At 52.4% G+C, this 22,307-nt stretch overlaps 1 protein-coding gene across 3 annotated transcripts in view; it reads left to right on the forward strand.

Moving 5' to 3' along the window:
• The first annotated feature begins 385 nt into the window (after positions 1–385).
• The window catches only part of Traf3 (TNF receptor associated factor 3), a 92,028-nt gene continuing 70,106 nt past the window's right edge, over positions 386–22,307 (forward strand). The window contains exon 1 of one of the 3 annotated variants that reach the window (XM_004836910.4): positions 386–527. The gene's annotated coding sequence lies outside the window, so the exon portion shown is untranslated. The remainder of the gene's footprint in view (positions 528–22,307) is intronic. The other 2 variants (XM_004836913.4, XM_087195613.1) reach the window with 2 other exon arrangements.

The following is a 22,307-nucleotide window of genomic DNA, read 5'->3' on the forward strand; positions in this document are numbered from 1 at the left end:
TGCAGTGTGGGCTGTGCGTGCACGTGCACGCGCCCGGGAGTGTATCCGTGTGCGCGGTGCGCGTGCGCGCCTGTTGCACCAGGCAGCGACGTGGCGCGTGTCCCGGGTGCGGGGCAGCGCGTGTGCCCGCGGGCGCGTGTGAGAGGCGGCGGGAGCCGGCAGCCTGGCCCCCAAGCCTCTGAGGCCGAGGCCGGCCTGACCCGGAAAGGCGGGCGCACGCGGTGGGAGGCGGGGCGCGTTGCTAGGCGGGCGCGCGGGCCCTTGGCGACGGCGCCGGCGGCCCCGGGCGCGCGCGCGGCGGGGATTTCCAGCGCGCGGAGGAGGCGCCGGCGCGGGGTGCGTGAGGCGGCGCGGCCGGCGGCCGCCGCGTGCGCGAGCCGGGCGCAGCAGCAGGGACTTTCCAGCCGGCGCGGCGGCGGCCGCCGCTTCCCCGCCCCCGCCATGGGGCCGCCCGGGGAGCGGGACGCTGCGGACGGCGGCGGAGGACGCGCCCGTCGCCCCTGAGCGTCCGGGCGGCGCGGAGCGGGGTAAGGCTGGCGGCGAGGGCGGGCGGCGAGGGCCCGGCCCCGGCTCCGTCCCGGCCGGCGACCCGGGCGCCGCAACTTTGCAAACTTTGTGGTGGAGACCGGGTTCCGGGGAGCGGGGCCTCGTGTGGCTTGGGCCGGGCTGCGTGGCCGCGAGCGCCGGCCGGGGGAAAAGTTCGCCCTGAGTCATCGCTGCGGATGGGCCGCAGCGCGCCGCAGAGCCGGGCCCACGCGTGCCCAGGCGGCCTGGGCGCGAGTCCTCCGGCCTCGGGTGGAAGGGCCGCCCGCGGGGAGGATGGGCGGGGGCCGTGCCCTGAATCCCAGCAGCCTGCGGTGGCCCAGGAAGGAGCGCCGCGTTTCACGTTTCACATTGAGCTCCGAATCCGTTTTCAGGATGAGACCTCCTGTGCGTGTGTGTGTGTGTGCCATTATGTGTTCATTGAATCCCGTGCTCTATGGAGCAGCGTGGTAGCGGCTTCTTAATTTACATTCACAGCATACAACTGCACAGGAGCCATAATTATTTTTTTCTCGGCATTTTTTTGTGGATGCACACCAGCGAAGCCTTTGGAGACGCTGCTCTCTGTTCTCTTGCATGTGTCGCATGTGTCTGTAAAACCCTTGTTTGGAGAAAAGCTCAGGTGGACCCTCCGTTGGGCTTAAAATCTTCTCATGCCTTCAGGTCTTTACAGATGACCTGTCGAAAAGACTGCATCACATGTAGCATGCCCCTCGAAATACAGTACAGCCGTCCTTTATTCAAATGAGAGGAAATGTTTCTGTTTCTCACCATGCTGTGGCATTATAAATAATAAGAACTAGTCTAAAAATGAAAATTGTTTGCCCAGAGCTGAATAATGAATAAGTCTTATCAGTGTGAAAACCGGAAAATATCATGGGAGGTCGGAAATCCTGTGAGTAGGTGCTCGAGATGGAAACCCTGATGGCCCGGTGCCACGCCACAGTGGGGATCAGACCCTGTTAGGGTTTAAGATGTGAGGTGTCTCGCCAGGCGCCATCTGCTCCAGCTGCACAATGCAGAAGCCGGGCACCAGAGAGCTGGCCAGTGAGAATTCCAGCAGTTTTCTTTTTTATTTAAAGACCTGAATTTTTTTGTAAGGAGAAAGAAGACCAGTTATTTTTCTTGGATGTTATCCATTCTCTTTGGAAGTAATAAGATGGCCTCACTTGATGAGAAAGCTGTGAAGACATTCTGCTGAGAACAGGCAGCAGTAGTGGCCAGTTGTTTCTGCTAACACCATCAGAATCTCCCTACTCTTTGTGCTTGGAAGAAGTCCTTCGTTTAACTGAAACATTTGAGCTGTGTTTGGGATTTTCTCTAAATACCCCACTAGAATCCCTTAAATTTTTCAGTGTGCAAACCAAGGAGGACTTTGTGGGGGTTGGCAGGGTAGATATGCTAATGAGCTGAGGCATGAGAATGGTTTCTCATTCTCTCAAAACCCTGATGACGCTGAAGCTGCGCTTCAAGGATGAAACTGTCACTGTGGTGTTGCAAGCACGAGCTAGCGAGGCACACAGAGGATATTGCATTACATTTGCCCCTCTGTTTTCTCTGCTTCTAGAGCAAGAGTCTGAACAGCGAGGGATCTAACCTATCAAATATTATGCAATAACTGAATTTCCTCTCAATGGTCAATTTCAGAACTGTTAGCAGGGGAAGTCTCGCGGCCAAGGTCCAGGCCCGATTCTGTGGGATCAGGACTCCTCTCAGGCTTGTTTGCAAGTGTTCATAAAGGAAGAAAAATTATTTGGTGTCTTTTTGGTGTGTGTGTGTGTGTGTGTGTGTGTGTGTGTGTCTGTGTCTGTGTGCTCATAGTAATTGCCTGCAGAGACAGAGAGAAGCTGGGAAGGGAGCTACATTGAGAAAGGGGAGACAGCATTTGGAAGGTGACCAGGGAAAGGCAGCCATGGCCTGAGAGTGGGAGATGCTTGGGCTGGGACAGGAAGAACCAGAGCCCAGGCAGGGGCCCAGAGCCCTGGGCGGTGAGTGTGGGAAGGTGGGGAGGCCTTGGTTGGGCCCCCAATGAGGTAATAGAGAGGCTAACTCAGTTTTCAGTAGAGAAAGATGTAAGGAGGCGTTACATGTGTTTGTGTGATTTGTTATTCATAATTAATAAAAAATATGAAGTGGCTTTTTCATTTAGAAAGGCTTTATTGCCTCAGTTGTGGACAGCGCTAGTCCATGGAAGGGCAGGGGATGCAGGCGACCTAGGAAGAAGGGAGGCTTCTGTCGTGAAGCATAAAACCTTGTTTTGGTGAAATGTCTTGGTCCCTGCCCATGAGGCAGGTTGGCTGTCAGGCACTGGGGGCCAGAGGTGCAGGTGTCAGGTGGTGGCCGCTCCCGAAGGTCGGATTCTTGCAGCGTTCTGTGTTCCTTGCAATCACTGTGACTCGGGAGTATTAGCTCATGTAATTAATGCTCAGCAAATATGCCCTTCATTCCGTAATCTTTTAGGGACTGTCTGGGGGATGGACACCATGCCTCCTCCTAGGGTGTGATGGGGGCAGAATGGTTCCTGTGCACGGGGACGGGGACCCCAGAGGCCAGCAGGCACCTGGCTGAGACCTTGGCACTGGCTCTTGTGCAGGGAGGGTGAACAAACAGAAGAACTCACCTCTTGCCCTCAGGGAGCTGAGTGAACATGGGAAGAGACTAGAAAGGCACAGCGTGTAGGAGGAAGCAAGTGCGTGGCTCCTGTGGAGGACTGAAGTGTAGGGGAGACTCGCCTCGCCTGGCCTGAGGGAGAAGGAAGCTCTTGGCTGATGAGGGCGGTTGGGTGGGCTTCAGGGGACATCGAGCTGGACCCAGAGTTAGAAGTGTGGTGCAGGGAGCAGCCTGAGCCCATGGGTGAGGTCCCCTCCCCACTGTGTCTTGGTACGATGGCTTCAGACAGTTCACTGCCCTCGGTGTCCGGATGTGAAGTTTGCCGCGCTGCCCTGTGAGCAGGAGCTCTGGTGACCTGCAGGGAAACAGAGCTGTGGCCCCTCCTGGGTGGCAGCACCCTTCAGTCCCTGCTGTTTCTCGCTGTAGGTAGAAAGCAGCAAAGACCAGCGCTGGAGGTGGGAGCGGGGAGGTTGTTGAGGAGCCCTTCTCCCGGGCCCAGGGCTCAGTCTTCCCTGTGGGGCCATCCCCAGTCTAAATTGCAGGAAGTCAGCAGTTGGGCCCAATATTTCATTTCATGATTTACTTTTTTCCTAGAATTTGTGCCATGCTGATTTAGCCATTCAGAAAAAAAGTTAAATAGAGGCCATTTGATAATGTCTCATGAGGCCGTTCTACTGAGATACAAGGATTTGAAGTCCTAATTTTCTTTCCAGTTGAAACTGAGATTCTGTAGTGTAAATCAAAGCATACTTACTAAAAGTTTGACTCTGTTAAGTGGAGAAAAAAGCGACATTGACCGAGCAGGTGGGAGAGCAGGATGTTTAGGATAGCAACAGCCGTGCCCATGTGGTGAGACAGTCGTCTGAGGAGTTGGGATGGGTTGGTTGTTTGTTCTCTGGTGGGAGCCGTGTCACCCAGTGCTCTTCTGGAGCTGTATGACCAGCCCAAGGCGCAGGGACCGGGATACAGCCTCAGGGTGAGCTCTGTGTTGGGAAGCTGCTGCCCACAAGGAGGCCTGCGGGTGGCCCGGGCTCCCCGCCCAGGGGCAGCCATGGCGCCAGCGCCTAGTGCGTGGGCCCCCATTGTGCAAGTTGGGTGTGACAGGTGGCCGGTGCCCCACGCGGCCTGGGGGACCCCACGTGTTCTGCGGGGTCTACTGCCCTGCCCTGCTGTAGTGACAGGTAAGGGGTCTTGCCGGCTGGGAACCTCATTTCACACCTGACGAGAAGCTGGAAGAACTGAGAAGCCTGAGCTCTCCTGCCCACTCTTGCCTGCCTGGTGCCTGGAAGTCATAACTTCACACTGGAAATTAGATTCCCTGCTTTTGAGATTCATGTGGCCTGTTGTTTGAAACCTTATTGGGTAAATTAAGTGTGCAGGCTTCAGAAGGCTTTTTGTGTGGGACTTTTCCCTTAGTGGGATCTGGGAGCAACCCCATTATGTTTTATCTCACAATTTAATGTGAATTTTACATTGTGCTAAGTAATATGTTCTGACTGTTTTAATATAAACACCCTTTGTACAGTTTCTCGTACTGTTGAGTCTCCAAAAGATGCGTTGTCTTTACCCACAGCTCCCTCTGGAACCCGGAGAAGTCTGCTGCAGCCCCGGGTTGTCCCTCCAGGCCTGGATGTCCTGCCCTGAAGTCCTGCCCTTTGCGCCTGCTGGGCTGAGCTGTGTTCCCTGACCTAAGGTGGATGCCCCAGTTGGTTAGGAGTGAGGTAGATGGTAAAGCACTCCACATACGTGAACTTTCTTTGCAGTGGAGAATTGAGATTAGCAGAGTAAGAGCTCCACAGCCTTAGGGTATAACTGTGGGGTCAGAGTTTCTTTTTTTGTTTTTTTGTTTGTTTTGGTACCGGGGATCGAACTCGAGTCCTTAGCTTGCGAGGCAGGCGGTGGAACCACTGAGCTAAATCCCCAGCCCCTTGTTTTGTTTTTTTTGAGACAGGGTCTCACCATGTAGTTCAGGTTGGCCTTGAACTCACTATGTATCCCAGATTGGCCTTGAACTTGCAGTGATCCTCCTGACTCATCCTCCTGAGTGCTGGGATTACAGGTGTGCACCACCATGCCCAGCATTTATGTCAAGAGTTTCTTGGTAGGGACCATAGACGTTTCCTAGTTGAGTCCCCCGTTTTTCCCCAGGTGTTGACGATTGAACCCGGGCCTTGTGTGTGACAGGCATATCTATAGCACTGAGCTACACCCCTATCTCTTTTATAAATCATTATTTTGAGACCATTGCACTGAGTGGTCCAGGCTGGCCTCCAACTTGCAGTCCTCCTGCCTCAGCCTCCAGTGTAAGTGCTACCGTGCCTGGCGAGCCCGCTCACTTTACATGGAAGGCAGCTGGGGCTCAGTGTTGGGCAGGGGCTCGAGATCCTCCTCAGTGACGACAGCAAGAACTGCCCAGAGTGGGTTCTTCCCAGCATTTTTCATGTTCCCAAGATTTGTCTCAGGGAAGCTGTCTGGATTTTAATTCCATCTTGAGACAGTTGAGAATTTTAGGGTGCATATTCCTAATCCCCAAAATCCAAAATCTGAAATGCCCCAAATCAAGCACTTTTTATGAAACATAATGAATTTCATGTTTAGACATGGGTTGCAATTCCAAGATATCCTACATTCTGCATATGTATGCAAATACTCGAAATTCAGAGAAGTCGGAAGTCCCAGACTCCTGGTCCCAGACACACGGGGTGCTGGGAGCCGTGCTGTAGCTAAAACGGAAAGGGCAGGCGGAATTGGCGTGGCAGGTCCTGCAGCCGGAGGGCAGAGGCCTGGGGCACTGTGCAGTGTGAACGACAGCCCGGTGTTTTCCGGGCAGCTTGGTTTCAGGGAGGAGGCCGAATGTCCACCTGGAGGCCAAGGCTGCCTGGCTGCCTGCCTCACCTGCACAGGTCGGGATTGGTCCTCTCTTCAGAAGTGCAGCAGCCTGTCACACACCTGAGTCCTTTCCCCGCTCTGTGGCCATCCACGCTGAGTTACAGCCCAATTTAGGTTTGTTCAGGTTCTTGGCTTGGCCTTGGCTTTAGGTTTTTGTTTTTTTGTTTTTTTGGTACTGGGGATCGAACTTGGGTCCTTGCACTTTTGAGGCAGGTGGCGGAACCACTGAGCTAAATCCCCGGCCCCCTTTGGCTTTAGTTTTGATCGTACATAGTGGCCTTAAGATAAATTTTACGTTTCTGTGCATCCTCTGGGTCTTCAGCATCTGCTACTCCTGTGTTTGGGCTGCTTTCTGAGAGCAGCTGCAGTGCGCCCAGTGTCCTGGCAAACCTGGCTCGGGCCGGGGCTGCAGCTCCGTGGAAGGGGTCTGACCCCAGGTCCTCAGAAAGGTCTCTTAGGGCATCCTTGAGCCCTGTCTTCAGACGCCGCAGGCCCTGGCCTGACTTGCTGAAGTGTTTTCTTCCCTTCCCTCTCTTGATTTACATTTACACCGGTAGGCTAGTACCACTGAGACTATTCAGTCTTTACTTCTGCTTTGCGGCCTGGAGGACACAGCTTATTGGTGGTGGACAGCTCCTGAGGCCTGGTCACTCTGGAGACCTGATGGCTACCGCCAGCACCCACTCATGGCAGGTAAAGGCAAGGAGAGCCTCTCCCACTTAGAAATGATGGTGTTGGCTGTGTTGGAGATTTTATGCAGCTCTTCTGCTGGAACCACTGGAAAGGTTCTGAACATAGAACCAGGAAGGGTGGTGGCCGCTGGACAGACTGGGCTTGGTCCGTGCGTCTCTCCCTGCTCTGGGACAGCCATGCACTGTGAGATCCTGGTGATGGAGGTGGGACTACACTGGCCTTGTCAGGTGGGGTGATGGATGTAGGCAGGGCCGTGTCATGCGGAGCCTCCTCTGCGGCAGGTGTGTCCTAGTGCGCCTTGGAGGGCACTGGTGTTTGGATGGGGCAGGGTCCCTTCACTGTTTGCATCTCCACACTGTAGCCTGAGATGCGTAGAAATCAAGTGGAGTTTCAGAGTGAAGGTGGCAGACCTGGTCTGAAGCTTAGTCCTTCGTGTAGCTAACCAGGATACTGAGTTACTGTGCCCTGCCCAGCCCCTTTTTTTTCTTTTGGGTTTTTGAGACAAGGTCTGGCTAAGTAGCCTGGCCCGGCCCTGAACTTGCAGCAACCCTCCTGCCTCAGCCTCCCCAATGCTGGGACAGCAGGTGTGCATCACCACACCCTGTGATGTGGTAACTAGAGCTCCAGAGCTGGATGGTGGTGGATGCACAGTGTCCCGAATGTATCTAAATATCACCAAGCTGTACGTTAGAAATTGTTAAAATGGTAAATGTTATTGGATCAGTATTCTACCACAATAAAAAGTAATTGGGAGGGTTGGAAGTGAGAATTGGAGGACTGAACCTGTTGGAGGTGACTGCTGTCCTCCCCTCCTCTCCAGCGGGGTTTCAGGGAGGGAGAGCACGGCTGGGAGCCAGCCAGGTGGCGATAGCTCTCTGAAGTGTGGCCTGGTGCTGCCGGGGCTCTCACGGTGGAGCCAGGAAAGGGTGTCACTGCACTGTAGAAAGTCTTCATAAGCAAGGTGCGCTGGCGCACGCCTGTACATCCCAGGGCTCTGGGAGGCTGAGGCAGGAGGGCCCAGTTTCAAAATAAAAATAAATATGTAAAATGTAAAAACTAAAAAAGGGCTGGGGATGTAGTTTAGTGCTAAGGCCCTGGGTTCAATTCGCAGTACTGCCGGAAAATAAAAAAGGTCTAGAAACCAAAATTGTAGTATATTTGCACAAAAACAAACCTCTAGGTAGCCCCTACTTGTAAAGAAAGCAATTTCTGCATACAGTGGATTTTGACAAATTTAAATTCATGTTTAGCCCTTTATTTTCATCTACAGCTCAGCAGAAACGATCCTCTGCAAGTCCTTGGGGTCTGTTTGGACTTCACCCCCGAGGGCTCTCTGCCATACCTGGTTACCAGGCCCGTGTGTCAGGCTGGCCTTTCAGCTTCCAGTTTTCTTGGTAGCAGTAAATGTTTGTTCACCACCGTGCCGTGTGTACAAGGAGAGGGCCTGGTATCAGGCATCTGTACTCAGCGTCCATATGGATGAGTCAGTTGCAGCCCAGCATCTTCTGTCGTAAGAACATTCACCTGGCTGCAGGTGCCATGATCAGCGTGCAGCCGCTGGAGTTTCGTGCGGTGCATCACCAGGGCTCCAGCTCGCAACACTGTGCCCCACACCCTTAAGCATCAGCCGTCCCCGGCTTTCTGCTTTCTCCTACTTGGTGTGCATGATGCGTGACCTTGTGTCGTACTCATCCCTCAGCGCAGTGTTTTGTGGTATATCCAAGTTGCACACGTGTCAGTGTATTCCATGTGTGTGTTTTCCCGGGATTGAGCTTGGAGCCTTGCACTGATCCACACCCCAGGCCTTTTTATTTTTTATTTTGAGACAGGGTCTCACTGCGTTGCCCACACTCGCTTTGGACTTGCAGCCCCTGGCTTAGGGCCAGAATAGCTGGGATTACAGATGTGCAGCTGTGCCTGCGCTTTTGTCCCCTCCTGTGGCTGAGTGGTCGCTGAGCTGAAGACCACGGTTTGTAGACTATCTGTTCACAGGCATTTTGGTGGTCTCTCAGCTTTCTGCGAGTGACCCCTGTGTACAGGTGTCCGTGCAGTCCCGGAGTCCCTTCTCGGGGGTGTGTCCCGGGCAGAGTTGCTGGCTGGTGGCGATTGTGTGTAGCCCACACCTGCGGGCAGTGCCCCACTGTCTGCACTCTCTCTGCCGCCATCTCTGCTGATCTGATGACGGCCTCCCTGTGCGTGTGCAGGGGCACCTCCTTCGTGGCCATTGCTGCTGGATGCCTTTCCATGGGTGTCTGGTCCATTTGCACGGCTTTTAATACTTTTTCTTTTTTTTTAAAATGTCTGAGTCATTTGCCTGTTTGAATTGGGTTGTCTTTTGTTGATTTGTAAGTGTTCTTTATATATTGTGGATACTAAACCTTTACTAGATATATGATTTAAAAATGTTTTCTCTTACTATGTAGGGTTTCTTACACATCTGCTACCTTTTTGTCCTTTGCACAACAATTTTTACTTTTTTTTTTTCACTGTACTGGTGGTTGAACCTGGGAATTTTGCACCTATCCACACCCCCGCCTTTTTTTTTTTTTTTGAGACAAGGTGTCCCCAAGTCACTAAATTGCCTGTGCTGATCTGGAACTTGCAGTTCTCCTGCCTCAGCCTCTCAAAGTGCTAGGATTACAAGTATGCCACCATCACGTTTGGCTGTTTTTACTTTGAGTGAAGTCGATTGGTTGATTGATTGAGACTGGGTCTCGCTATGTAGTTCAGGCTGGCTTGGAACTCACTGTGTAACCCAGGCTGGCCCCAAACTTGGAGCAATCCTCTTGCCTCAGCCTCTTGAGTGCTGGGATCATAGCTGTGCACCACAATGCCTGGCAAAACTTTTAATTGCATTTTTTTTTTTTTTGGTACCGGGGATCGAACTTGGGTCCTCGCGCTTGCGCAGCAGGTGGCGAAACCACTGAGCTAAATACCTGGCCCTTTTAATTGCATTTTTGATGTCAAATCTAAGAATCTGTTGCCAAAACCCAGACTATGAAGATTTTCTACTCTGTTTTAGTCTAAAAGCTTTATGGTTTTAGTCCTTTTACATGTAGGTCTTTGACTCATTTTGACTTAATCTTGTCTTTAGTGACATGGGAGTCCCACTTCATTCTTTTGCACATGCTTGTCCCAGCACCATCTGCTGAAGGACTGTTCTCTCCCCATTCAAAGGTCTCAACCCCTGCTGAAAAGCAGTTGGCTGGAGATGTCTGGTTTTCCTGGGCTCTCAGTTCCATTCTGCTGCTCGGTCTGTTTCTCCTTATGGCAGCCCTTGATTTTCTTCATTGCTGTAGCTTTTTTGTTGAGATGGTGTCTTGCTACATAGTCTCGGCCAGTGGAGGCAAATCTATGGCACATGTGTGCCAAGCCCTCTGTCGGCACTTGAGCCAAGTGTATGAGTTGTTTTTTCTAAACTAAAACCTCATTCTTCAGGTTTAATTGCAGTGTTTGCACTTTGCGATAAATAAGTGGGCTTGAGGTTGCAGTTTGGGTATTCAATCTCTTTAGGTTCACCATCATGGTGTAGGATGACTGTGAACTTGCTGTGTAGCCCAGGATGGCCTCGAGCTTGGGATTCTCTTGCCTCAGCTTCCAAAGGCTGGGACCACAGGCATGTACTGTCACCCTGGGTTGATTATTACAGGCTTCCTTGTAGGTACTTTTTCTTTTTTTGGTACCAGGGATCGAACTCGGGTCCTTTCACTTGCACAGCAGGCAGCGAAACCACTGAGCTAAATCCCCGGCCCCCTTGTAGGTATTTTGAAGCAGTAAATTTGGGAAGGGTGACTATTCCAGTTTTTTCTTTCTTTTTTTTTTTTGGTACCGGGGATCGAACTCTCGGGACCTTGCGCTTGCAAGGCAGGCACCGGAACCACTGAGCTAAATCCCCGGCCCTTTTTCTTTCTTTTTTGTTTTTGTTTTTGTGTTTGTTATTTGAGACAGGGTCTTGCTATGTAGTTCAGGCTGGCCTTGAACTCATCGTGATCTTCCTGCCTCAGCCTCCTGAGTGCTGGGATTACAAATGTGCCTCACCACGCCCTGTGAAATTTTTCATTTTCAGTGTTATTTTGGCTACTCGACATCCCTCAAATGAACAATTGGAAGTTAGCATGTCTGCTTCTGAGGAAAGATGGTTGGAGTTTTGATGAGGACTGCACCAAATCTGTATATTGCTTTGGAGAGTTGGCATGGTAATAGTAATAAGTCTTCTGCTCCATGAACATGGGATGTCTTTCTTTGATTTCATTTGTGTCTTCTTTGATTTCTTTCAGAAATAATTTGTACTTTCAGTATACAAATCATTCACTACCTAGGAATGTATTCCTCAGTATTTTGCTCCTGTGGATTCTACTATAAGTGGAATTGTTTTCTTAATTTTCTTTTTGGGTTGTTTGTTGTTGGTATATAGGAACACAGCTATTTTTGTGCTGAGTTAGTTTTTCTGCATCTAGTAATTATTCTTTGGGTCCTATGGGATGTTCTTATGAACCTGTCATCTGCAAGTGTAGTTTTCCTCTTCTTTCCAGCCTGAATGCCATTTATTTCTTTTTCCTGCCTTATTTGGTGAGCACATTCAGCACAGTGATGGAGAACAGCAGTTGGAGAGCAGCCTGTGTTCAGATCCTGGGGAAGCTTTTGGCCTCCCCATGATTGTGAAGTAAGCTGCGAGTTTTTCAGCATAAAGCCCCTTTGTCTTATTAAGGTCCATTCTGTTGCTAGTTTAGTGTTGTTGTTTTTTAATGTTGTAAAAGATTGTTGAATTTTGTCAAATCCTTTTTGTGACCTGAGATGATCATGTGCTATTTTTCTTCATCCAGTTAACTTGTTGTATTACAGTGATTGGTTTTTGCATATTGAGTCACCCTTGCACACCTGGGGGAAATCTCACTTTGTCAAGGAAGGTAACCCTCCTAGTGTGTTGTTGGATTGTTTGCCACTATTCTGGTATGAGCACACGGACTATTCATATGTAGCTTTCTTGAGGTATCTTTGGCTTTGATATCAAGGTACCAACCACATTTTGACCATATCGTGTTTCTTCAAAATTTTCTTACCTTCCTGCCCAACTCAACATGTACAGAAAATTCTAGGGACCTCACTCAAGCCAACTACCAGCTCCAGGGTCGGGAGCTGTCCCTGCTGAATGACAGCTGGGGAGAGTCCTGGCGGACACTCTGCCTGCCACCCTGGGTCTGGGGAGAATCAGGAAGGAGCTCTTCTGGTCGCCAGGTGGGCGGAGATACACTGCTTTCGTTTTCCAAGACAGCAAAAGTTTGCTTTGGAAAATGATCGCTGAGTAACAAACACACTGCCCTGAGCACCTGCGGATTAGTGGCCTCTCTCACGGCTCTGAGGCTGACCGAGCAGGCTCTCCCAGGGGTCTTTCCTCTGTTCCATGAGCCATGCATCAACCAAGGTCACTCTGCAGTGTCGTCTGGTGGCTCGTGAAATCTGGGGGGTCAGGATGGTGGCCCAGCTCTCCTGGAGGTCGGGCTTGGTGGTTCTTTCACTGTGCTGTTTAGGGGCTCTGCCCACGGCCTCACTGCTGGGCGGCCGGGCTTCCTATGCGGCACTGGCTCCCAGGGTGAGCATTCAGGTGAGGATGCCGAAGCCCCAGCTTAGAGATCCTGAGCACCATTCCTCCCATGCTCTGGGGGTCAGAGAAGCCCAGACCCCCTCTGATTGGCAACCGACTGGTCCATGTCCCGGTGCCGTTGGATTCCACAGCACCCAGTCAAGCCTCCACTGTTGTCCGCCTACTTTCTGGGAGGAAATGTGTTCTGTCCTCTGAATGAAGATTTTATGATTCAAGTTCTAGAATGCATCCACTCATAAGATGGTAACTCCTGTGTAAAATGTATGTCTTGTTTACCTAGTCAGCAGTCTTTTTTTTTTTCCTTTTTTCTTTTTATGGTACCGGGGGATTGAACTCTGGACCTTGCGCTTGCCAGGCAGGTGAGGTGCCACTGAGCTAAATCCCTGGTCCCTTGTCAAGAGTTTCTGAAGTCCAACTCTCGGTCCATACATTTTCCCTTCCTGTTCATTTCAAAAAGTACTTGAGTTGGCTGGGGATTTAGCTCAGTGATTCTGCCACCTGCCTCGCAAGCACAAGGTCCTGAGTTTGATCCCCGGTACCAAAAAAAACAAAAAAAAAAGTACTTGAGTTGGGTGTGGTGGTGCATACTCTAGTCCCAACACTTGGGAGGCTGAGGCAGGAGGATCGGGTGTTGAAGGCCAGCCTGGGCTGCATAGTGAGACCCTGTCAGGACGTTTTTTTTTGTAACTTGAAACCTTCACTTTTATTTTGAAGAGTCTTATGGACTTTAAACTTATGCTTCTCTCTTCTTTAAAAAATTCATTGAGAAAATATTAGTAGCTCTGTATATCCTTAATGTCCTTTTCTTTGCCTAGATCCCTTTGGTTAATCTCCTACGGACTTGTTAGAATAAAGTTGTAGCTGTCCGTGTACAAGAATAGAGGGTCAACTGGGCACAGCAGCGCACGTCCAATCCCAGCACTGTGAGGTCTGAGGCAGGAGGATCACAAGTTCAAATCATGCCTGGACCACTCACTGAGACCCTGTCTCAAAATAAAAAAAAAAGTTTGAAAAGCAATATGCAACCTTCAGTACTGGGGTTTTAATGGAGGTGTGTATACATTAGCTCTTCTTTAAGCGGATCTTACCACCTGTGGTCCGTGTTTGCAGTCATATTGACTGCCTTCATCGTGGGGCTCGTACACTGAGCGTGTGTGTGACTCCTGCCTTCTCAGCCTGCTCAGGAGGTTGTAGCAGTGACGAGCCAAAGCACCACACGCACACATACACCACGAGTATGTGCCACACTCATGTCTTCGGTGTGACTGGGACATTGTGTCCACTTGGACTGTTACACCTTTGAAGGAGGCAGTGGAACAGAAATGAGAGGCGCAGACTACAGGGTAAGGACACCAGCAAGCTCTTAATTGGGTCAGAAGAGGATGCTGTGAGGATGGGCGGAGTTAGCCCGCCCAGAGAACCAGCTGGGTTGGTCCTGGGGCTGGAGTGATATGGGAAGTGGCTCCAAGAGTTGGGGGCCCCCTTGGGGGCAGGCGAGCCTCGTCGAGGCCCCTGAGCCCGCAGGTGTCAGAACCACTGTGGCGTCCACCACAAGGCCCCATTCCGTGCAGGTTTTCTCAAGCAGAATTTCCACCCCAGCTTTGCGGGTGTGTGCAGAGTGCCTTCGTTAGTGGGTTCTACCATGGTGCGGCACCAGCGGCCAAGTGTGGGACGTCTCCCTTTGTAGCTTCTGCCGGGCAGCATTATTTCGTCGTCGTCCAGGAGGACTTGCCTGTGGTGGTCTGTCTAGGATTTTGTGGGTTTCAAGGGAAGGAAGGCACACTCGGTCTTTGGGTCCAGCAGGCCTGGAATGGCGGGGAGTTCTATCCTTGGGAATTTAGATATGCTTCGCGGTCCTGTGCTGGAAAGGGGCAGCTTCAGATGAGACTTGACAGTCTTCATCAGCAGCCTGTTCCCTCTCCTGGTTTGGGCCCAGTGATCCTGAATTCTGCCATACTTCAGAACAATTAGAAATAGCCACCAAAATGTGGTACCCACCCCAGACCACAGTGAGGACCCAGAAATGCAGATTTAATGGCTCACGTTAAAGAACTCCCAGGCTACCAGCCCCTGGCCCAGGGAGGAAGCTGCCACTAGTCCCCAGGACCTGCTGGTCCCCAGCTTGCAGGGTTTTCAGGCGATGCCACAGGCACTCAGGCGTGAGCTGCCGCACAGGTGGGGGACGAGTGTCCAGCCTTACTCCCTTCCCAGCGTTCACAGACGTGAGCAAGTGTTCACTGTGAGGCCGGTAACAGGCACCCAGCTCCTCATCATGAGTTTGAGCCCCGAACCTCTGAAAAGGGTGGTTTCCTTATAGGTGTATGCCATTTGGCCCAATGTCTGTGAGGCTCTTTGTCACCTCTGTCCCACTGAATAGGAATATTTCTGTATTTGGCTGCAGACTGTTAACTAACGTGTTCTCGTGGGTGCCGTCCCGACTTCCAGGGAGTGTTGTGTAACCCACGCTGCACACAGGTAGCGCTTCCTGTCTGAACTCTGAAATGCACGAGGCCTTGGTTCTGGTTTAGGGACTGTGGCTCTGTAAAGGCCCTGCTTATGGAGGTGGTCAGCGGTCAGTGTGGCTGTCAGAAGGCACCCATGCCTCCTTGTTGTGTTTACACTTTGCCCTTTGTCTCCTGTCCTCCCAGCACCGTTGTACTTGGGATGCCGGGCTTTATTCTCCAGATAACTCAGTATCTTCTGCAATCAGAAGTATCCGTCATCCACTCTGTGCAGGCCACCAGGCTAGATGTCATTGGGAATAACCACGATTGCTGCCAGCAGAGAGCCCGGGGACTGGTTCTGGAAAGAACACAAAGAGTAATGTGGGAACCTTTATTTTGTTTTTTATTTTTTATTTTATTTTATTTTTTTGGTACCGGGGATCAAACTCGGGTCCTTACGCTTGCGAAGCAGGCCACGAAACCACTGAGCTAAATCCGCGGCCCTGTTTTGTTTTTTAAAATAAACCATTTACCAAGCCAGAGGGAGAAGGTGGCTGATGGTCTCAGCCTGGCCCCTGGTGAGCCTTCTGTCGAGGAGGCCGAGTTTTCTTTGGGTGCGAGGACTTGTCTGCCCTAGGGTGGCAGCACGTTAGCCTGGCGGCCCTCAGCCTCTTCCCCAGTCTCCACCCAGATGATTTTGCCCGGGGCCCCAGGCAGGCGGTCGTTGTGGTTGGGAGTGGGGCACCGCGGGCAGCCACAGGCCTGCCCATGGGTCTTAGGCCAGTTACCTAGGCTCTGTGTGCGCAGTGGCCACCTCTGGGGGAAGGCGAGCACTGGGCATGGGTCAGTGCTTAGTAGGGTGTAGGTTTTTGAGGAGCCTTCATACCGATTTCCATATAGTTGTCCTTGAGACCATAATGTTAAGTAAAATAAGTCAGACACACAAGCTTAGGTATCGCCTAACTGCTCTTACCTGAGAAACCCAAAGTGTAATGTAAAAATGTAAACTAAGACTAGACCATAGGAACCAGAGAGTTAGCTCTTTTGTAAATGGGAAGGGGATCTGGAGACGGGGAGGGGGAGAAGGGAGGGAAAGGGGAAGGAGAGTAAAAAGAATTGGAGTGTGTTCAGTACATGTACCTACTGCTTTAGACGAATGTAAACATTATGTACTAGCCCGGAAGACCAAACAAAATAAATAAATAAAGGGAACATGTACTACCCGCACTTCAAAACGTAGTCACCTTCTGCGATCGGGACAGTAGTGGCGGCTCCTGGCCTGGGCTGCTCACAGGGCTGCGTCGGGCCATTTTCCGTCCTCCAGGCTGCTGTCCTCCCTTGCACTGTGCCTCTGATGACTGTGAAAGTGCTCACGGGCTCTTCTGTCTTTGAGGAGGTGACCTTGGGTGAAAAGGGGATGAGACTTGAGCGCCGTTGAGGGCTTGTCCTGTCTGTCTCCCCAGACAGCCTGCCCTGGCTCTCTGGGCTGAAGCTCTGAACCGTCTTGCTCCATGACAGAGCCTGGCTGGGAAGACGTCCGGCCTCCAGTCCTCCGTGCTTAGGGCCTCCCATCTCGAATTCCTGGGGATTGTACATTCTCTGTACGGAATGTGCGCTCTCTCCTCTTGCAAACCCCTGAGCAGCTTTCTGTGGCCAAACAAAACTGACCCTCTGGATAGAAGACCACACCATTGGTTCCTGCGGTCTCTTCCTGAGTCCCTCTGCTCTTTGAGAAGCACCAGGACTGATTTGGACCTTTGGGGGCTCAGAAGAATCTTTTGAGATTGATATCTTTAATCCCTTCATTACTTGTCTTCACTTTTCTTTCCTTGTTTTTTTTTTTTTTGGTACCAGGGATCGAAGTCTGTCCTTGCACTTGCAGGGCAGGCGGCGGAACCACTGAGCTAAATCGCCGGCCTGACTTTCCTTTCCTTTTGTCCCTTCAGGGAGCCTTTGTTCTCTATGCATGTTTAGTACCCTTTGGTTTGAATGATTTGGGTAATTGGCAACTAGTTCTTTTTTTTTGAGACAGGGTTTCACTATGTAGTCCAGGCTGGCCTTGAGCTTCCCAGGTACTGGGATTACAGGCATCTGAACCGCACCTGGCAGGCAACTAGTTTTGACCTCGTTATCAGAAATTTGAATCGGGATGCTGCCTTCACCAGCCCCAAGACTCGGAGCGTGCACCATACGCTCGATTGCTTGCTTTTCTGAGCTGGAACAGGGAGGGAGAACCTCGGCTTGGGGCAAGCTGATGTGGGTATCGGGCACTGGAAAGGTCTCAAGGTGTGAGCTACTCCTTTCTTGTAGAAAGCAGAAAACGATGGGTAGAAGAGAGGACCTGTGGGAGGCTGGCCCTGCCCCTGTCCCTGGCCAAGGGCGCCCAAGCCCTGAGTGGAGATTTACCACCAATACAGTCAGTGCAGGGCGCAGCTGGGCTGAGCCAGGCTTCCAGTTCTGTGGGTGCTCCTGCCCTCTGGCGAGCAATGCCGTGAGCCCATGATGCTCGGCCACTGGCTCCCCGTCCTGCCAAGTGCAGAGCTTGGGTGCCACGTGGTCCCCTGGCCTTGAGGGCTTGGTTCAGGCTGGCTGCAGAGGAAATGTCACCGTGGCTTGGGTCAGGGTTCACTGCCTCACAGCCCGGTTCTCCTATGTGCCCGCTTTCAGTTTCACCAGAGGGCACAGCTTGGGCTTGTTGCTTTTAAGGGGCATTTAAAATCTCACTGAGGGCCGGGGATGTAGCTCAGTGGCACTGTGCCTGCCTGGCAAGCGCAAGGTCCTGCCTTTGATCCTTGGTACCAGGGGAAAAAAATCTCACTGAATTGGTCTCTCTTCCCGTGGTGACATTTATCTAAAACACCACTTGGTCACCTCCTACCTTTTGGCCAGGACACAGCATGAGGGATGGACGGCTTGGTCCAGGACTGTGGTTCTTGTCCCAAGGGAGGGGCAACCTGGTGCCCAGGGAGGGTTAGCAGTGCTGGAGAGCTTTCCAGGAGGCTCCCGCAGCATGGGAGAGGCTGCAGGTATGGAAGCAATCTCCAGTTCCTGCATGGCGCCTGTGAAGTTACGTGGCCCACGCTGTCGGGGGGGCAGTGGTGGTACTGAGAAGCCTTGTTCCAGACTTGCCCCAGATGCCCCTTTTCATGACTTCTCGTGATTACACAACACTTCAGATTTAACGTTTTTATGAGGTGAAGCGCTTCGTACAGAAGTTCAGTCTTTAGTCATTAAGTGAGATCTGAAGGATTAAAAAATATTTTTAATGCAGTGAGGTTCTACTAGGGTGTGTAAAAGTTCACAGAGGGAATGGGTGTTGGGGTGTGGGAACAGAAGCCCAGATACCCGTCAGTCCCAGGAGACTGATTTAGGGCAAAATTTTGGTTAGTCACATGGGATTTATGAGTGCATACCAGTAGAAAAATAAAATAACTTTCCAGCCGTGGTTCCTAAGTTCCCCAAATTGATGTCTTTACCCCACCCCTCTCTCCAGGCCTGGCCTTGGACCTGTGTGTGGTTTAACAATTGCTGAAGGGGCCTCAGTGTGCAGCAGGCACCCTAAGTGCCAGATGGTGCTGAAACCACGAGGCAGCGCCCCGCTTCCTGGAGCCTGTGTCCCCAGGCCAGGCCTGAGAACAGGGAGTCCATCTGCCACCCAGGGAGGAGAGGGGACGGCTCTCTAACCCTAAACCTAACCCTAACTCTGACCACACATCACCAGGCCTGCAGGGGGAGGCTCTAGTCCTCCCACTGGGCAGTGGGGCACTCCGGGCTTTGCACCGAGGGCTCACCCAGCCGCCCGCTTCCGCCCACTCCAGTTCCTTTGCGTTCATGCTCAGTCCCTGGTGTTGCGAGTCCTCTCCTCCTGCCTTGGTTCCTAGCAGCCGCCTTCTCCAGGTCACCCCAGCATCACTGCATTCCTGGCCTGCAGCGCCCCTGCCCTGGCAGCGGCTGCCCTTTCCCTTGCTCACCTGTGCCGCCCTCAGGTGGAGCAGCAGATGACTCACGGCCCCGCCCTCCTTCCCACAGGGCTGGGGGTTTTGCATAGGGGATTTTTCTGTCGGTTATTTTTTCCTCACCTCTTGGTGTATGAAAAGAACCGAGGCCTGAGTGGGAAGGGTGGGGCAGTGGCCAGAGGCTGGGGCACTCTGATCCCCACGGCTGGCCCGGGGCCCAGCCGGCTCCTGGAGCACAGCCTGCTGAGTGCTGGTGTTGGAAGCTTCTGGAGGGGAGCGTGGGGCAGAGGCGGCCTTGCTGATGACGGAGGAGGAAATGGAAGGCTTGAGCGAGGCTGTGTGGCGTGGTCACCCCAGCATGCACATCAATGCTGAAGGGACTCAGGCAGGGTGCGGTGCTCGCTGCTCAGTCCCACCTGGGTCCTCTGCGGGACGTCTCGTCTTGCCGCCTTGGGAGGATGCATGGTCATCGTGTTCGTGTCTGCATAGTACTGCTTCTGTTTTGGTTGGGCAGCGTGTGGAGGGGCATGAAGGGTCCCTGTGGCCTTGACCCTTACCTGGCACAGGCTGACGTTAGAGTTTCTAAGTGGAAAATGAATATAGAAGAAGGACTAGGCAGCTGGGTGTGGTGGCATATGCCTATAATCCGAGCACTTGGGAGGCTAAGGCAGGAGGATCAGCATGAGTTTGAGGCCAGCCTGAATTACATAAGTATATAGCAAGATGCTGTCTCAAAAAAAACCAAAAGCAAGGGTGGGGGGGCAGATTTAGCTCAGTGGCACCGCACCTGCCTGTCAAGCTCAAGGTCCTGAGTTCGATCCTCAGTACCAATAAATAAATAAATATTTTTTTAAAAAAAGCCAAAAAAAACCCCCCAAAAAACAAAAGGGATGAGATGAGTTAGGTGTTACAGGGCTTTGAAGTGGCCATAAAAGGAGCTGTCTGAGGCAGGCGTCACTGGTCCAGGAGGCGGGTCTGGGGGAGACCCACTGAACAAGGAGCAAGGACCTTGAAACGTGGGCAGGACCTTCCCACAAAGGAAGACCTCACCCTCTGAGCCTGGCGGCCGCTTTTATAGCTTCTGAAAATGAGTGTCCACTAAGTGAGGATTACTTTGAAGCTTTATAATAAAATTTTAGCGTAGAAATTTAAAGACCTCATGGACAGGAACACATCTCTGAAGGAAACTTCCATTAGCTTGGAAGTTCACAAGCTGAGATTGAACTAAAGCTGTTCACGGCATCCAACTTTCCTTGTGTTCAAGAAGCACCCAGAAGTCTGCTTCACCGAAATCCAGTTCTTTAGCTGCTTGGGATGGAGAATGCTTAAATAGCAATTTAACCTTCAACATAAACGTTTACAGGTGGCCAATCTGAGACCGACATGCACAGCATTTTATTTGTGTTAGTGTCGTCCCGAGGTGATTCGGGTATAGAAATAGGCTGCTCTTGCCTGCAGAGAACTTGGTGTCCTGGTCAGGGCAGGGAGGCGAGTGGGCAGTGTGAGCTGTGAGACAGTCGGGAAGGAGGGGCAGCGGGAGCAGAGGGATTGTGGTGGCCACAGACGCGGAGAGGCCAGCGCGGGAGGCGCAGTGTGAGAATGGGTTGGAAAAGCGCAGGTCTAAGAACGATTCTTACGTGTTTAAAGGATTGTAAAACTAAGCAGAGGAGAGAGACTGACGCAGGCCTGGTGTGGCCTGCAGGGCTGCAGTCTTCACTCTGCCCACGCAGAGGAAAGTTTTCGGGCTCTCGGCTTAAGGGTCAGGGACTGCGTTACAGACAAGAATGGCAATGAAGATGAACACCCCAAATCCAACGTTCAAGGAAGAACTTGCAAGATAAACTGCACGGGTCTTCAGGGCAGTGTGGGCTGTTGCCGTGGCGCGGGGAGCACAGTGACCACGGGGCATCACAGTGCCACATGTTCGGACTCAGATCTGGGGGTCTTTGGAGCAGGTCAGTGTGGCAGGAGGGCCTGTCAGGCACTGGGGCCCAGCCTCTGACCCTCAGGCGTTGGCCAGCGTTCTGCTGCCGCTCACCAGGTCCTGGGCTGGGCTGGGCTGGGAAGGAGCTGTTGGGCTGTCCTGACTGCTCCTGGTTTCCGACCGGCAGTGGACGTCTTCGGAGCCCCGGACCCTGAACCGAGTTGAGAGTGCAGAGAAAGAACTGCTTCTCTGGACCTTGGTAGTTGTGCAGCGGCCATGCATTTTCTGCCTGGAGAAGCTCAGCCTTGGGCTGGGTGGGATCAGCCCCAGGCTGACTCTGTCAGTGTGTCTGGGACTCTGTCAGGGACGGCGCAGGAAGCTAGCTACCAGTGAGGAGAATGGCTGCTCATGGTTGCACACACCTGTGATCCCAGCACTCTGAGAGGCTGAGGCGGGAGCGTCCCAAGTATAAGTCCAGCCTGGGCAACTCAGACCCTGTCTCAAAAAATAAAAAGGGCTGTGGGTGTTGCTCAGGGAGGGGCCCTGGGTTCAATCCTCAGTACTGGAAAAAAAAAGATTTTCCCCACACTGCCAGTACTGTGGTACAGTCTGGATCTTTTCAGTGTGTGCACTTGGGCCGGTGTGTGAGAATCAGTCTGTGTACGTTACACACGCCGTATCTGACAGCACACACGCCCTGGCCTGGGTGAGGGGCCACTGCCCCTGGCGTCTGCCAGGGCCGCTCCGGCCTCTGCACCCTCCCTGGCTGGAGCCTCACCTGTCCGACATCCCGCAGAAGTTGGAGTGCGTCTCCCAGCCCAAGCCTCCACTAAGTCCCTGCTGGCACCGGGGTGAGCTCCAGAGGCTGCCAGCCCAGCCAGGCCTTGTCTCCTGGGGGCCTTCCGCCTCATCCAGAGCTTCTGTCCCCGTCATACCGCCACGCCACACCCTGTGGCCAGCAGCAGCCTCAGCTCCCTGTGTGACCTGCACTTCTTACCTTGTCGTCACCGCGGGCGCGAAGCCTCCCTGACAGCCGTGCATCTCAGTGCCTCTGCTCATGGAGAGGGAGCCGTGTGTTCGTGTTCCATGTGTAGGGGACACGGTCGCCATCACCTCGCCGTTCTCACTCCTGTGATGTCTGTTGTCTCTTTGGGGGACACATCTTAGGTGTTTTTATAACAACAGGAACTTACCTAAATAGTTCTTAGTTTTAAAAACTACTCTCTTTTTTGAGACAGGGTCTCGCTACACGGTGCAGGCTGTCCTTGAACTCACAGTGATCCGCCTGCTTCTGCCTCCTGAGTGCTGGGAAGAAACTACTCTTTTAACTAAAAAAGTAGTGCCCATTCAGTTACAGGAAAATCTTTCAATAGGCAAATCAGAAGGATCAAACCAGTGGCCTCAATCCACCAGAGCGTTGTGCCCGGTGCATGCAGAACGGTGCCACACCGCCCCCAGCCCCACATGTGCAGTGGCTCCGCCCTGGCCCCCCCACCCTGAACTGCCTCTAAGTGACTCCAGAACCTACTGTGGAATGAATGCCAAGGAAGTGGTTGCCTTACTGATCTGTTTAGGGAATGAAGACGAGGAAAAGTCTGCGTACTCAATACAGACAGGATTCCCCCAGTTATTTCCAGTCTCTGGTT

Source organism: Heterocephalus glaber, unplaced genomic scaffold (genome assembly GCF_053883595.1).
Source record: "Heterocephalus glaber isolate CG9 unplaced genomic scaffold, H.glaber_assembly_v1.0 deba00001608, whole genome shotgun sequence".
NCBI lineage: Eukaryota > Metazoa > Chordata > Mammalia > Rodentia > Bathyergidae > Heterocephalus > Heterocephalus glaber.